The sequence below is a fragment of the Maylandia zebra genome, linkage group LG6 (genome assembly GCF_041146795.1).
Source record: "Maylandia zebra isolate NMK-2024a linkage group LG6, Mzebra_GT3a, whole genome shotgun sequence".
In the NCBI taxonomy this organism is placed as follows: Eukaryota; Metazoa; Chordata; class Actinopteri; order Cichliformes; family Cichlidae; genus Maylandia; species Maylandia zebra.
In genome coordinates this window covers 14,546,582-14,562,603 of record NC_135172.1, presented here as the reverse complement: position 1 = coordinate 14,562,603, position 16,022 = coordinate 14,546,582, and the positions used below count along the sequence as shown (strand labels likewise).

Sequence of the window (16,022 nt, the reverse complement as noted above, 5' to 3'; positions counted from 1 at the left end):
GATTTAAACCTCTTGTAACTCTTCAGGTTCATTTGATATTTCTGTGAAGGTTCTCAGTCATCCAGGTCATTGTAGTCTAAAGAGCTTGGAAAGAAAAGCGTCTGGATTTCTTTAAGTTTCTTTAAAGATGTTTCACCTCTCATCCGAGAAGATTCTTCAGCTTCTTCCCGAAACCTTGGCTCATTGTGACCCGCACGTGTTTTCACACTTTGTCTTGTGTGATTAGGTAGAGGATCAATAGAGGGTCCATGACCCTCTTGAGGTCACTCCCACAGGGCTTAAAATCTCGGAGTCTCCACCAATTGCTCTTAGAACTGAAGAAGCTTCTCAGACGAGAGGTGAAACGTCTTCAAGGAAACTTAAAGAAGTCCAGATGCTTTTCTTTTCAAGCTCCTTAGACTTCATCTGATATTCCAAAATTCCACAATGTTAAAGGGTAAGTTCATCTGATTCACAAAACTAATAATTTACTTTCTTTCTAAGCATGAGGATTATTGTGGGTTAATTCAGGAAGTCTGCACAGATAGCCCTGAGTAGATCAGTTTTGCTTTAGCACCGAACAGGCCTACAGTCAGCATTTTTACAGTTTTTTAAACGAGGTGGGAAAAAAACTCAATTAAAAAAATTGAGTCGTGGCAGGTATTTTAAAATGTAGATTAATTAAACCAAAACTAACTGCATATTTACAGATCACTTCTATTTCTCTCTTAAAAACAGACCAAAAAATGTGTTTGCAATTGTGGAGAGCTGTCACTTGAGAAAATGATTCTTGTTATTGTAACACGAATCATTAGTTTTATACCCTAACTTCGTGTTTAAGCAGTGGGTACCTTGTTGAATAAAGAAACGAACTCCAAAAAAGCTTTAAAAGTTCATGAAACAGAAACATGCGCACAGAAGCACACAGCAAAATCAAATCTACCCCAAGGCTGCTTCCAGTTGTGTGTAAGACAGAGGTGGTGAATAGCATGAACTCCTTTGACATCAAGCTGCTAATCACACTCTTGTCCTCACAGCGAAGGCGAAGTGGTAGAACACTCAAGGCATCAGACTGCATTGAAACCGTCCTATTTATGTCTTCGGCTTAGGTTGCGTGTACCTTAGAAAATCTTAATGCCATTATGCTGTGACAGCGTCTTTCATCTCCCCCTCTCTCTTTGCTTTCATCTACCTCTCTCACTCTCTCTCTCTGTTAATGGAGGGCATGTATAGTAAACTACGTGCGTTTAGTCTTTCATTTAAAAGAAAAAAAGGAAGCGAAAGAGTTTGTGCATGGTCACCTGTAAGACACATGGGTGCACATATTTCACAGAACTGCAGCACTTCTTCTCAGAACAACTTTAGTTTGAGGATTGTTTAAACTATCTTCAGCTAACAGGGACATGATAAGTGTGTGTGTGGTTAAGTGTGTGGGTGGGCGAGGGGGTTAAATACACAGATAAAAGTTCCAGGATCCCTCTTCAGTGTTCTCTCGTCCCCTCAGGCTTGATTAATTCTTAATGCATTTCAAACTATCAGAAGGACTTGTTCTTTTATCAAATGAATGACAAAGATGTTGATGGAAGGAGCCATTCAGGGACAGTCTCATCATAAATGTAAATGCACTCCGCTGCACAACTGATGACTGATAGCAGAACAAGATGAATACCCCTAATTTTACTTGTCAATCGCACCCAAAAAGTTCTTTATACAATTATTTTTACCCTTAAACCACTTTGGTGAATGTTTATGTTAAAGTAGCTTTGTTGCTGTCTGCTAACTCCATCTGTTAAGTTCCAACTTTAACTTCTGCAACTATAAACTGAAACACAAACAAGGTACGGTGACACTCAGCCACATTGCTCCATAATACTATGAGTGGTGAAAAACTCCAGTGCATCTTTAACAAGTTATACACCTCATGAGTTATTAACTGAGGTTTCTGTTGCACAAAAGGACCAAGAGCGTGATAGTAAAGTGTAAAATGCAGGACCAGGAAGACCAGACTGACTCTAAACACCACCCAGGAGCCAGAGCCTGATCTTCAGCAGCTAACTGAGGAGGAGCAGTCATTACCTGCACCTGTTTCTGCAGTAGAATCACTCTGAAGTCTCTTAAACACTAGAACAAAGACTCTCTGTGTCCTCATGGGATTTGTGGTCATGTGTGAGACTGTAGCCTTAGGTGTTTAACCTGTAATTATGTGACAGTGCATTTCAGGATATGTTGCTCGGTAATGTAAATCTAATGTAACAATTTCCTTATAGTACCATGTTATCCCAGTATAGAGCTTCATGAAGGTTTACTTGTGGTCCTTTTCCAAAAGTAGTGCAAAAAACCGAATACCTCCCGTTCATTTTCGCTGAAGGACTCTCGCTGTTGTTGTTAGGTAGGTTTAAACAGAGTTTTGCACACCACTTGAAATAGAAATGAGTGACTGAGCCCATCATAGGAAGCTCAGGACCCTCCCTAAAACCAATGCAAACTTTGGATATTGCCACGACTGTAATTTAAAGTTTGTCAGCCTTTGGGGGCTCAAGCAGTTTCCTGTCTTGCCTGTTGGCAAGCAGCACATCTAATCAGGCCCCTCATCTGTGAAACCAGCTGCCAGTTTGGGTTCAGGAGACAGAAATCCTCTCTATATTTAAGATCAGGCTTCAAACTTTCCTTTTCCTTTTCCTTGAAGTTTATAATTATTTCTGGACCAAGTGACCTGGATCTGAGGGAGAACTTCCCACGATGCACTGGCTGTTCTTCTCTATTCTCCTGTTTTCACTCCTGAAACATTTACTGGCTGATATTTCATGCCATTTACATCTGTGCTCTAATTCTTTTCTCTTCTATCTCCTCCTCTCTGCTCATCCAGTCACATTAGAAGGCTATCCCTCCCTGAGCTGACTCCATTGGAAGTCTCTTCCTGTTTAAGTGTTTAAGGGGGGGCTCGTCCTTCCCACTGTTGCCAAGTGATTGTTCATAAGGGATCATCTCATTCACTCTAATAATTTAGGGCCTTTAGCCTTACAATATAAAATGCATTGAGACAACTGTTGTGAAATGGTACTATGTAAATACATTTGGATTCAAACTGATGCAAGTCACAGGCCATGGCTTTTACGGGCATCAAATAATCAGAATCAGAATACTTTATTAATCCCTAAGGAAATTATGTAGACATGAAAGGGCATAGTGTGTCTATCGTCAAAACAGCAAATACAAGAATTTATTTTGGATTAATTCTCTTTTTTTCCTCAAACAGCTTTTCAGAGACCGGAAACATGTGAAAAATACATGGCCAGGAGCCCTGAAGCTGCTCCAGAAGTTTATAAAGTTTGAGAGCGATTTCCATAAATCAGGAAACATATTTTGCCATCACCAGTCCTAAAGTACTCTCTTAAATACCAATTACACACTAATTTTCAACCATTTGCTCCATCACACAATTTCAGTAAACATGCTGTGCACTTCCCTCCAAACTGTTATGGTGCTATATTTCTCATAGTGTCCGTAAAATAGGCGCATACTTAACAGCCAAAATACTTGTATGTAAAATCCCAGATAGAATTGCGGGGTCCTCAGTTTCATGGCAGGTCTCTCCCTTGCGAATCGTCATCTGATTCCTAAAGCTGACGAGGATGTGATGGGCACTTACGCACTCAGTTTGAATCGACATTTTCAGACATCCCGAGGACTCACAATCAGGCACTTCAGCTCATCATTGCTTCATTTTTATTTTTTTTCAGTTGTCTGCCCTGTTCGGTCCTCTCAGATCTCTTCTCCATCTCCGCTCGCTTGTTTATGTTTTCTCTTTGACTTTTTTCTGCCTCTTCCTACCTCTCTTCCTCACCTTCTGTTCTTGTTACTTCCTTTCTGCTTGCGTCATTGCTGTACCAGTGTTAGAAGTCATGCTAACAATAGCCCGCTTCTCTTTATTTTTCCTCCTTCATCACCATCCTCATATTCCCTTTTTTGGCAGTAAGAGAAGGGCCATTTAACACAACATAGCCGGAGGGATGTGCTGCACACGAAAGACACAGGAATAGTAAACTCCAACTGCTGTGAAATAATAAGCATAATGGCGAGGCTCTTGTTAAAAACAGCTTACAAATTGCATAGCCCCAAATTTCCCTCTTTTTTCATTGATGAGCTTGTTTACAAAGACTACATCCAACTGCTAAATTATCGATAAACCTTTACAGCCATTAGGGGAAAATTAAACTTTGCTAGAGCAATAAAACTGTTGCTTCAGTTAATTCTTAAAAAAACATTTTATAAGGTTGCACGCATCTGTCCATCTGTCCGACTACAGGGTTGCAGGCTGAAGAATTTCCTGCACAGATGTGCTCTGCAATCCTTTTTATTTGGAGGAAGATTATTGTTTCCATCTGTTCTGGTATATACAAAGCAGGAATGGCAGCAGTAAGACCCCTGTACAGAACAGAGAAGGCCTCAGTGGCAGCAGACTTAGAGTTAGAGACAGGGGTGGGGAATGGGTTGCAAATTGGCTTGCACAGATGCAGTTTCAAGACTGTGATGAAAGAGCAATTCAGGACACAGTAGACTGAATTATTTTAATAAAAAGCAAGCTTTGCAAAGTCCAAGTGTGAAATTGTCATCATTCACAGGTTTCACCCAAAAAACAAACTCAAAATCTAAAGTCTGTGAACGAGCCAAACAAGCCGAAGAAGTTCAAGAGCACACAGAGGGAAAATAAGGAGAGGACACAACAAGATGAGTAAATGCACATTCAGAAGAAAACAATATTTCCTAACTTAAGCTTCACGTCACTACTGAGTATCTCTACAGCCTGTCAAAGAAAGAGTGGATGAGCTGGTTCTTAAATATAAGGCAGGAGACTCAGCCAGGGGCTTTTTGAGAGAGCTGCCCTCGGGCAAACTCAGGGAAACATGGACTCGCCCACCCGGGAGCATCAAGAAAGTAGGAGGGAGAGCAAGGATACTGCTGGGACCGTGTAAGAAATAAAAGTAAAAATCCAGAAACTGGAGTAAAAGAAATACAAGGCAACACATGAAGCATAAATATAAGGCAGATTGGAGGAAACAAAGAACTATATATACACAGAATGCAGATCTGACAACAGGACTGCACGTTTGTTAAATGTGTAAACCACTAGACTATTAAATCACCATAAAGAACTTTAAAGATATAACAGCAAAATGCTGTAGAAAACCAGAAAACTATTATTACTTCCTCATCAGAAGTGCACATAGCATGCCAAGAACTATAATAACTCAAGTTAATACAATATTACTCGCGCACTCGCGGTGCTGATGTGTATTCCTAACATTACAGCTGCACATTAGAGCTCTGAAACTCTAAATTGTATACACTTAAATTTTAAGGATTACTCAGTGTGTTCTTGTGTGACACTCAGCCTAATAAAGGAGGTGTAGAAGTCGCTTTAATTTGTCACCAGATCAAAGTGAAATTCATTTTGTTGACTACTAGGTCAGAAAGGCTCCAGAACAGCCCGCATCACATGGCTGACGCAGAGTTCAGTGTTACAGCTACGCATGAGTCAAGCTGTTCAAAGTCAAGGATGGATTAAGCTGTCCTCTTGACCTGTTTGTTCCTTGTGACACATTAAGCTCACAAGAAATAAACAGAATGTTCTGGCAAGACTCAAAGGACGCTACTAGACGTTCAGCCGTAATAACACAGGTGTAACAACTCTGTGATGGGCCCCGGGGCTGGTACTTTTTTGGACCCCTACCCCCATGTTGTACCACAACAAACACAGGGCCTCGCTTTCTCTTTCTCTCACATCTTTTGATCTTTTGAGAAACATTTATTTAAACTTATTTTATGACCTCACATCGTCTTCCACTGAGGCAGATACAGATTTAGCCTTGCCAGAGTAACATGAAGATAAGTAGTGACAATGTTTCAGTGCTTAACAAAACCAGAAACTACTCTCTCTATCTTTCAGCCCTTGCAGCAAGCAAAGTTATTGACAGTACTGCTCAAATCCTAAGTCCAGGTGTTATCCGGTCGTTAAGTCTGACGTCACTAGCCGTGTCTGGGCCTAAACTCCGCTGCAGGTCTATATATCAAACGATCACTATGGCATTACTGAGAGTTGAAAAGTCTTTCATCTTTAATAAAATGATCAGCGTTCTGCTCTACCAGGTGTAACAATTGAGTTTAACATCCAGGCATCCATGAAAACGGAATTTATGACATTTAAGCTTAATTTATAACAGTATTTATAACAGTATGTTTGCACTGAAGCACCGCAGCAATTTCCTAATGTTGTAAACCCGCTCAACATTTGGCAATAAAACCCTTTCTGATTCTGATTAACGGAGTTAGAAGTTAGCAGGAAGTTAGCTCGCTAGCTTCTATCTAAATACAATATAGCATGTCCTGACTGCGGGGTTTTGGAAACAAATTAAAACGTACAGCTCTGTTATCACTTCCAACATAAATGAAGACAGAAAACTAAACAGCAGTGACGTTTGTAGGGTTACTGAAGTTTGGCTAGCTGGTATATAATGATGTGCTACGTGACCGCTAGCGACACAGCTATGTTAACATAATATAAACAAGCTAACTTTTTTTCCACTCGATAAAAGTTAACGTGAGTGTTCTCGGTGGTCAGGAACAAATGTAATCGCATGGCAGGATGCTGTAAAAGGACCAAACTTCAGCCAGGAGAACAACTGAGATAATCCATCCACAATACGAGGTTAGTCATTCATATACTGCTGCATGGGCTGGGCTGTAGTTACATCCTAAGGTTTTAAAAACTGAGCTTAAATAAATGATTAGTGGTAATAAAAGCCGAGGGAGGTCAACAGTGATCACTGACTGTTTTAGTAGACTGTTTAAATAGAAGAAAATACAAAACATTAAACATGTTAACAACACAAAAGCCATATTAAACGCAGACTACTTTAGGCGCGGAAGTAGGATTCGTCACGTCATCACTTAACGACCGGATAGCTACTCTGCGCTCTTCACTCCTTCCTGTTTTGAGCACCACTTTTTTGCTCTGGTTTGCTGAACATAATTTAAAATGCCACTGAGACAACAAACTGCCCTTTAAGACACACTCCCAGAAAAAAAGGTGCCTAGTGGACATCAACATCTTCAGATATTCTGCAAAAATAAGAGCAGCGAGAGAGAAAGGTCGTGAAATATAAGTAATAAATTTCGAAGCATGCCCCTCTGCTATCAAAAAACTGTTCAGAAAAGGTGCCCGTTTTAATCAGTGGAGTGTAAAATGACTGAATAAATGTTTGCACCAAAAATTAAATTCATAAGGAAAATGATTTCATAAAAAAAGAAGGCTTTGGTTCGCAAGATAGAACCATGACTTTAACAAATGATGAAACTTATTAAGTGTCCAGCTTTAGTTTAACCCTATAATGGCCATTTTATCATATTTGATACATGAGTTTCTGAGACCTCTATCTCATCAACATGGTCAATACTTGCCATAATTTCAAAATGTTATGGACAGAACTCTTTTTTTGTCTAAAAATAACATTGTTGTTAACAACAAGTTGTATCAAATGTATCAAATGCGATACAAAAATATATATATTAAACATATAATAAAAACATATCGAACACAACATGATATTTTTTTGATTTTGTTATTAGGGTTAATAAACATCTCATTACCAAAAAATCTGAATTTTCTGGCTATTTTTTGATGGGTTGGGTCTTACGGGGTTAAATTAAATACATATGTGTTGTATAATGTGGAGTGAAGGTCTAGTTTGATAGTGATGTTGGCTCAGTCTTTTCCCCCTTCTGGGACCTGGATCTGGGACCTGGAATTTAAGACATATTCAGACACTTTCATAGTTCATGTTTGAGGTATGTTTATTTAAGGTGCAATACAATAACTGAAAACATTGTTGGGGTATCTACAGTCTATAGGTAATCAGTAACAACTATGAAGACCAATAAAATTTGAAATTAACATTAAGAAATGCTGCAATTTGTCATGAGTCATGACTGAAACATTGGTTTCCCCACTACATGAGCTGCCTGCATATTCATTGCTCTGTCTATGTGCCGAGGAGCCGAGTCTCTCAGGGACTTCCTTCCCTCATCACTTTGTTTCTTTTGCTACTCATACTGAGGAGAAAAAAAGGCCTATTTTTCATCTTTTTTTAAAAAAACTGGTGGTGTTGCCACGGTGGATTCCATTCCTATACGCATCATTTTCATTTATAACCATAAAATACCTCAACATGTGTCTGCTCAGCACAGCTGTGTCATGTGATCACAGGACAACAACACAGAGCAGGAAGAAGGCAACAGCTTGCATTTTTGTTAGAATTCAAACAAAGGTAGCAAGACACAACATTTCAATGAGCCATCATTAAATAGCTTTAATAATCATGACCAACAAACCAAGTATGAGAAAAATAGACCCCTCCAGTTTTCTTCAGTGCACTCAAGTGAAGTAAACAGGAAAGATTTCAGCAATATAGCATAAAAAAACAAAAAAAACAAAAACCATTTTATGAAGTTTCATGGTAATTCACCTCCTTTTCATTTTGTAGAACTGCAGCAGGTTCTTCTTCTTCTTTCAGCTGATCTTTTTAGAGCACCTCAGTGGATCATCTGCCTCCATCTCACCCTCTTCCTAGTCACCTACTCGTCCTCAGTCACACCAACCTGCCATATGACCTCCTTTGTTATAAACATCCACCATGAACCTTCTCTGCGGTCTTCCTTGTCTCCTCCTGCCTGGCAGCTCCATCTTTAACATCCTTTATCCAACATATCCACTCTCCTTCGTCTGCATATGTCCAAACCATCTCAGCCTTGCCTCTCTGACTTCGTCTCCAAACCTCTCAGCCTGAGTTGTCCCTCTGATGTAATCATATCTAATCCTATCCATCTTCATCACTCCCTATTAGGGCTGCCACGATTAGTCGACCAGTCACGATTACGTCGACTATCAAAATCGTCGACGACTAATTTAATAGTCGACGCATCGTTTGAAGCTTTGTAAGATCACAAAAGACGCAGGAATAAGTAGTAGGATTTAAGAGTGTAATAACGGACTGAAACAGAAGATGGCAGCACTGCATGTACAAGGATGCCAGCTGCCGTTAAACCCCGAAGAAGAAGCTGTGTCCCATAATTCATAGCGCGGCCCAGAACAGTTGTCAACAATGGCGGCAGCTGGTTAGTTTTAACTGCTGCTGGTGGAATAGGCTGTACGTTTTACGTCCAGTGGATGCATGATCTGTTTAGTCGACTAATCGCAAAAATAATCGGTGACTAGTCGACTATCGAAATAATCGTTTGTGGCAGCCCTACTCCCTATTAAGTCTTTAACGTCTTCAGCTCTGCCATCTTTTCTCACTTCCATGTCTCCAAACCACTTCCTGTTCACTCATGAAGTTCCGACCTTCTTTTTTTCATAACCCTGAAAATATATATTTTTCTAATTTTGTATTCTTTACTTTTCTGTGAATATGCATGCTCCGTCTGCCTGTCCCTTTGCTTCTGGAACACTTGAACTTCCCCAATGAGGACCAATAAAGGACATTTTTATTCTCTTCTTCTATTCTAAACACACACATTTCAGTGCTGGGCTTTGTTATTCAAGGCTCAGCAGCAGTGCACACTCAGTTGCCCAGGGTTAGTAGATATGGACTACTGTCAATCATACATTGGCTGTATTGCTTTCTTTTATTTAAGTTGTTTATGTGTGCTAAGAAAACAAAAAATCTCCACATTCACTCTCACACAAGGGCAAATGTTGTTGTGATATTGATTTGCTGCTCTGGAAAAAGCAACTCTGAAACAGAAGCAAGAAGCAAGAGAGAGACGAGGCATCAGATTTAAAGGGAACTTCATCAAACCTCGAGTGACTCAGCTGGGCGATAATCCTGACAGGATGGTGCAGAGGTCTCAGGAGGCAAGAACAAACTGGGAAACACAACTTAATACTTTGTCAACAAATAAATATAAAAAGTCACATAAAATCCAGTTCTGGCTTCCATCATCCAAATTATTGGCAAAACAAACAAACAAAAAAAAACAGTGTTAATTAGGCACGACAAGAAATCGACATGCAGGTGGTCATTGTTCTGCCAAATGTAATTCAGCCAAACAAACAGACAGATTAGGCTGCTAAATGTAGGATGCTAATGTATGTCTGGCACAGCCTTGCGTGTGTCTATGCGTGTGTGTGGGGGGTTTTCTTGTAAATGACAGGCCTGTCATTTACAAAATGAGAGAATCTGTTGCAGCTTTGGATTGGCAGAGAGACTCTAAAATTAGATTGGATTGTAGTGTCAGACTCACTTAAGGTGTTGGGGTCTGAGTACGCTGCTGAACTGAACCATTCATTTATGAATCTCATGATTAAAAGCCTGAGATGCCTTAGGAGAAACAAAAACAATTTCAGTGTTACACATCAGCATGTCCACGTTCAGTCAGTCGACTGCTGTGATTAGTGAAATGCTACTAAAGTTAATCAAAGAAACCTGTCAACATCGCTCCACTTAACCACAAAAATAACACAAGTACACGCTCATATCATACCACAAACAAACAAATCCCTTTAAAATGTATATTCCTTGTTACTTAATGGAATATTAAATCTGTATTCACACAGGAAGTAATTCACTCATTAAGCAGCATTTTGAATCTTTGTTAGTGGGCATTCAGGCTCTGGTTTGGATTGATTTGCATGTCATTGATTGACACAAGTATTTGATGTTCAAGCCAAACCCTTGTTGGGTTTGCACACATCTCAGGAGGGATCCTAGCCTTCTCCTCTTTATGGAAACTTTCTAAATCCTGTAGGTTTCTTGAAGATTCAGCTCACTGCACAAACGTTTGAGGTCTGGACAGTAGCTAGCTATGAACATGATCCACCAGCTTTTTTACAACATTTTGATGGCCGAGGGCCATTGATGGTCATTTTATATTTCTTCCATTTCAGAATTATCGTACCAGCAGTCGTCACCAATACTAACCTTCCTGCTGGTGACCTGGAGCCCATTCCCCCTTGTTCAGGTTTACATTCTTGTCCCTGATGTTCTTTGACAGCTCTGTGGTTTTGCCCATAGTGGAGGAGACACTGAAATTGAAGAAACTGATTCTGTGGATACATGTGCTTCACACATATAATGAGTTGGTCACACAGTCAGTCTGTGGGAGGCAGAATTCTAGCCGGGTTGCTTGGGATCAAATACTTGAAATGTGAAGCAGTTTATAACTTTTGTGTAAAGTGTTTTTTTCTGGTGGACATTCTGTCCCTTTCCATTAAAATTAAGATACCATAAAAATAACAGTTCATTTCTTTCTAAGTGAGCAAACCACACAACAGGATAAAGATCAAATCATTATTTCCCCCACTGTACCAAGAGAAGAACAGAAAACAAACAGAGGCTGGTGGAGCGTTCCCCTCTCCCAGCAATAATAATTTGTAACACACCACAATAATTTGTAATAATTGCCCTTGCCTTCTGCCTACCTACATCGCAGCACTGTAATCACATTCTGTCATTGACAGAAGTGCAGGGACATTTCTTCAACCATTCGAATTGGATTTCAGCCTTTTGTGTTTCCTCTAAAACCAAACGAGTCCTTGGTTGTTTCAGCTTCCCCGGAGGCTGACCTACTCCCACACTCACTGACAATGCTATTACTTACATAATATGGCACTCTGAATGAAAGGTGTATTTTGTTTTTGTGCAGCTGATGAATGGAGACAGGACCTTTGCAGTGAGTGTAAACTGCTACTTTGATCTTTGAAGCCTCACAAATTGGAGTCACCGCAATCTAAAAATAAGTCGTCCTGACTGTGACATCTCTACAGTATGTTTACAACTGTAGTGACAGGTAAATCTGCACTGTAATTATCATCTCTGCTTCACGCATGCAAGCTTTGACATACTAACTGCTTTGTCACTGAAATGCACACCCACACACACACACACACACACACACACACACACACACACACACACACGCGCGCGCACACGCACACGCACGCACACACACGCACACACACGCACACACGCGCACACACACGCACACCCACACACGCACACACGCACACACACACACACACACACACACACGCACACACGCACACACACGCACACACACACACGCACACACACACACACACGCACACATAGCACCTGAGGCTAAATATTCATGACTTCATTTTCACTTTGATTCCCTTCATCCAAAGCTGAGATGTGCTTCACACTGTAACAGAGGCCGCAGTCAACATTTACACTGTTTTTGCTGTCCCTTATTTATTGCCAGGACGAGCACACCTGAGCCCCGAGTGGGCTTTTCAAGTGTAAAATGACTACCGACAGTGTACTAAACAAACTTGTGTAAAGAGTGTGTCAGTAAGAGTAGTCAGCGAAGAAAACCTGACCGTCACGCACACATACATGCACAGATTCACCCGGTCAGAAATGAAGCTCAAAATTCACTTCTTGTTATTCTCAAGCTGTTTCTCATCTTCCCCAAATGCTACGAGTGTGCATTCGCATGTCTCTGCACGTTATGTTTATGCTTGTTTCTATTAAGGTCTAAGCTCTAATTTTCTCTCTTTTTAAAGTGTTTCCTTGTTGGACTTATTGTTGCATGAAGTGAAGAGAGGCCGTCCCCAGATGAGGCTCTGTCGGCACACTGGCGTGTGTCGCCTTCATCATCGATTTCCACTGCGCAGTATCCAAGTTAAGTAAAGCAGGAACCACAAGACTGTGCGCCTTGGCACCAAAATAAAGAAGACAACCTGGTAAGGCCTGCTCTGTAATGGTGATATGGTCAATTCCCATAATAAGTTAATGGAGAGTAATGAGCTCCAGAAATAGCTATTTCCTGTTTTTCAACTGCAAAGTGAGCAATGAATATTTTCCCACAGGGGTAATTTGGTGGCTTTGCTTTCCTTGTAAAAATCCTTCGAAATCAGATTTAAGAAAGAAAATGGTGCCTTAGATTAGCATATATTACCAAGAGGTATACTGCAGGGTGGTGTTTTCATTTGTGCTGTCTCGTTCAGTAAATGGAGCTCACTTGCACATTACGACAAGAAACAAAGGCCACGTTTTGAAGAGACGTTTGATGAATGAAGGGTGGATGTCAAAGGAAGGCACAACTATGCAATTTACGCATGCATTTTCCTGGTATGCACGACGGGATCAGCCTGATCATGAAAATTTCAAGCAGGCTCCCCATTACTTGTAAGAAAATATCCTTTGATGTTCATTGGCCAGAAACGAGCTCTGCGAAGCAATTTTTGTTTGCCTTTCAACTGAGAAGATGAAACGTTAAATGCAAACACTGCGGTGGTTTTAGTGCTAAGTGTGACTCATACATTGTTTATATTCAGGGAAAGTACTATGAGGTCGAACATGGTATAAGCTGCGTTTACCAGTGCACGGTCTGTTGTGTTGCTGTAGTCATATATTCAGTTCAGTGAGAAGTTAAACCACTTTATAGTATATTAAAGTGATGTGAATTATCTCTAGTTACCATGTTTCTACACATTAAAGTGATTGACAACCTTTCCACTCTGTGAAAAAGGTTTTGTGTTATATTGAGATTGGCTAAAACAGTATTAGAAATCACATCTAAATTATAGTCTAATGTTATATATAACATATATATTATGTTGTGTGCAAACTTACAAATATATAATTCATAGTTACTGCTGTGAGAAAAACAACCAGAAACATCCTTGTATGACATGTACCTGAAACTGCAGGTAGAAATCACATCTAAAATATGATGTTATGTTAAATAATACATGTTGTGTGCAATCTTACAAATATATATTTAATTCATAGTTACTGCTATAAAACACAAGGTGGAAAGGGGAATTATGAATATGTGTTGTTTTGCAGTTTGTTCAATGATAATAAGGTACAAAAAATGGGGAAATAATAGAAGTCTGATCCCCTATGTGTCATATGCTGTGGGAGTGTCTGGTCGGGCGTGGTCCAGTTTCCTCTCATTCGTCCCTGGGGGTGGAGTTGGCCAGCTCATCACCTGTTGTCAATCTCCGGGGCTCCACCTAGAGGGTTTTTAAGCCGGCACGGCCTGCCACTCCTCGCCAGTTCGTCCTGCTACCATCTGTGGTAAACTCGCCCTCCTCTGAGCTCTGACTCTGTATATCTGGACCATGGGTTAATGTGTTTTTGTTTCCTGTATTCTTCAGATTCACCACCCGTCGCACTCATCAGTAGTGCTGGTTTGGTCTCCATTCTGTTCTTCCGTCTGCTCTGAACCCGAGGATTATATACTCCACTTCTCCTCAGCCTGCCCTTCAGTCCGTATTCTCCACCTCCTTGGAATCTGGACCGGACTCTCCACACTCTTGACCCTCTCTGGAATACTCCCACGGCAGCCCTTTCCCCGCCTAATAACTAGGGTCTCCAAGTAAGCCCAAGACTATCCACTGGCACTCCGTACCTCTGTCCCTTACTCGTTTTTTTCCATTCAGTAACATCTCTCTCCTGTGTTTACAGAAGTTCCCGTTAGAGTTCTCCCCGTGCTCTACGCCGGTCTCTCCGCCCACGGATTTCCCTTAGTTTCTGCGTATGGTTTCTGTTAAACCCAGTTCTGTTCACGTTTTGTTCTTTTCAATAAATTATACACAGTTCGAAGCAAATTGAGTCTGCTCTTGAGTCCACCGCATTCTCGCCCGTGACAGAACAAACTGGCCACTTATGGACTCAGCGGACCCAATTCGCGCCGCCATTAATAAACAGGGCGCGGTGTTAGGACGGCATGAACAGACCTTGACGTCCTTAATGGACCAGTGTAATGCTATCAGTGAAAAACAGGAGGAGTTACTTACCCGGTTTTCAGAAATCAGGGAGTCGAATCCACCCGTTTTCCCTAGTCAGCCGGAACCGTTGTCTGTACCCGCCTTTGCGCGTCCTGAATCGGCTTATCGGGGCATCTCTTCCCCTCCACCGGAGCCTTTTCACGGAGAGCTGGGGCTGTGTGGGGGGTTCCTGTTTCAGTGGTCGTTGTTCGTCAGTCGCTCGCCGCATGCGTTTCCTAATGATGCTGCCAAGATTTCCCATTTTGTTGGGTTGCTTAGGGGTAAGGCGCTTGCGTGGGCTGAGGCGTTTTTGTTTTCTCATCCGATTGCCTTGTGTTCCTATGAGGACTTCCTCAAGGAATTCAAGGCTACGTTCGCTCACCCGATCTCTGAGGGTACTGCAGCTAAGAGGCTGTTGGGACTCCGCCAGGGAAAATGCAGCGTTGCGGAATACGCGATCGAGTTCCGCACCGCTGCTGTTGAAGCGGGTTGGCCAGACGCTGCGCTGCGGGGTATTTTCCTAGCGTCCCTTTCCGAACAACTGAAGGATCAGCTGGCTGTGCACGACGAGCCGGCCACGTTTGAAGCGCTTGTCTCTCTTGCTCTCAGGATCGATAGTCGACTGAGAGAGAGAGACGCTGAGAGGCGGTCCAGACCCTCTCCGTCTCTGTTTCGACCCGCGGCCGTTTCGGCGTTACCCCCGTCGCTTCCGGTGACATCATCCGTCCGTCCTCGCTCTCCTTCCCCTGAGCCTATGCAGATTGGCCGCGCTCGGCTCACTCCTGAGGAGCGGGAGCGGCGTTTCCGAGCCGGAGAGTGCTTCTACTGCGGAGGAAGCGGCCATCGCATCGCTGTTTGCCCGGTCCGGCCAAAAGGCATGGCCCGCCGGTAAGTCCGGGGTTACGGGTGGGCAGTGTTTTTAAGAGTGATAAACCCCGTTTTTTGCTTTCGGTTTCGTTGATGTCCGGTACTAGGGCTCATTCTCTTCGTGCTCTCGTTGACTCCGGGGCGGAGCAGAATTTGATAGATGCTGCGGTGGCTAAATCGTTGAATTTGCCCCTCATTCAGCTCGAGCTTCCGATCCCGGCCGCCGCTTTGAATAATGAGGTGTTCGCGATGATCACTCACCGGACCGCGCCTGTCAAGTTAGTCACGTCAGGTAATCATCAGGAAGACATAACTCTCTTTACCACCTCTTCCCTTGACGTGCCAGTGATCCTTGGTTTTCCGTGGTTGCAGAAGCACA

At 41.9% G+C, this 16,022-nt stretch overlaps 2 long non-coding RNA genes across 2 annotated transcripts; both read left to right on the top strand.

The window, feature by feature from the left end:
- Positions 1-319: 319 nt before the first annotated feature.
- On the top strand, positions 320-12,734 carry LOC143419169 (uncharacterized). The gene is made up of 3 exons (XR_013099145.1): positions 320-436; positions 11,680-11,823; positions 12,563-12,734. It is a non-coding gene; the product is annotated as an uncharacterized LOC143419169 (long non-coding RNA).
- Positions 12,735-13,725: 991 nt separating this feature from the next.
- On the top strand, positions 13,726-14,606 carry LOC143419168 (uncharacterized). Its single transcript, XR_013099144.1, has 3 exons — positions 13,726-14,084; positions 14,165-14,385; positions 14,475-14,606. It is a non-coding gene; the product is annotated as an uncharacterized LOC143419168 (long non-coding RNA).
- The last annotated feature ends 1,416 nt before the right edge of the window (positions 14,607-16,022 follow it).